The sequence below is a fragment of the Varanus komodoensis genome, unplaced genomic scaffold, assembly GCF_004798865.1.
Source record: "Varanus komodoensis strain SLA01 unplaced genomic scaffold, ASM479886v1 scaffold67, whole genome shotgun sequence".
NCBI lineage: Eukaryota > Metazoa > Chordata > Lepidosauria > Squamata > Varanidae > Varanus > Varanus komodoensis.
In genome coordinates, this window is record NW_025336308.1 from 3,213,952 (window position 1) to 3,215,429 (window position 1,478).

Below are 1,478 nucleotides of genomic sequence, written 5' to 3' on the forward strand. Positions count from 1 at the left end.
AGAAGGGGCAGAAAGGATGAGCTGGGCAGGAAAACCAACTCAAGGAAGGCTTTTTCAAAATCACCCGCTTTTCAGTGGAACTTGACCCCTATATTAGGGTTAGGGGTGTGCACCAGGGTAGGGGTAGGGATAGGAAAGCGAGGTGTCCTGGCATGATTCGGATGGCTGGAGCGTGCTTAGGCTTGCGTAACCCCCTCTGGAGGAGTTCTCAAGGGGCTTTTGGCATCCCGGGAGCACTCCAGGTGGAGCTGAGCACTGAGCCGTGTTGCTCCTGCAGCTCAAGGGCTCATGGAGACTTTTGGATTTAGGGGCAAACTAAACAAACCTTGCGAACAGCAGCAGGACTGTTTCTCTGTCGTCCTGCTCCGCTGTGACGTAAACACACACCCAAAACACATCCCTTGTTCAGATTCACTTTGGGCTTTGAGTGTTCGCCCCGCTCTTCTCCAGTGCGGACTGGAACATGTTAGTCAGCACATAATGTTAACCCCTGGTTTATTGAACCCATGGTCTCTTGCCCAGGAGATAATCAGATACGCCACTGTTTGTTTTCTCAGTCCTCCGCCTATTTCTTTCTCTCTTGCTTTCCTCCCTCCCAGTATCCCAGATGCCTTTGCAACACTGCAGTCCGAACATGTAGAGAAGCTGTGTGTCGTACTGTTTTTGCCCGTTGCCTAGCAAAACAATCCATGAACAATCCATGGTTCTGGGTTCATACATAGCAATGTCCCATGGTTTAAACTACCCAGAGTTCACAACCCAACCACAAACGTTCAGGCTTGTTCTTGCTTCCGCAGCCGTAGCATTCACATATGATGGCAACCCCAGAATTCAACCACCCAAACTCTCTCCTCCATACGCCGCCCCCAGCCTGCCGGCGCCCACGTCTCCCCCATTTTGCTTTGCACACGCGACGTGCAATGATCCCCAGCGAGCCACGGCCACGGCCTCAGACGCTTCCCGTGGAGGGTGGACGCGCGCACTGGCTTGTGAGCTATGGCCAGAGTTAAGAGAGGAAGCCGGTCCTGAGAGATGCCATGTGAATGTTCTTTTCTGTGAGCACCCATCTTCTTTCCCTTCCCTGCCCCTCTTCTTGCCTTCAGGAAAAGACTCCCACGAAGGAGATGAAGATGAGCGCCATGACTGGAGCGAAAATCACTCCCTTCCTCTCCCTTTGCTCCCTCCTAGCAGGTTTATGGGGCCCTACTGGTAAGTCAGGTTAATTGCTTTCCTGTTTGATTAAATGCCCAAATTTCCCTGTGGAACAATTTCTCCTTGGGTGAGGTGGCGCCTGAATCACAAGAGGATGGGAGCATCTGAAGATGCTGGATATCACCATGCTGGGTCCCACCAAGGCCTGTCTAGTACAGCATCCATGTTCCCCAGATGCCCCAAGCCAGGTGCTGGTGGGAAGTCCACAAGAGGGACATCAGGGCCACAGCGCCTCGCTGCTCACACTGCCAGCCACAGGTGCGTGC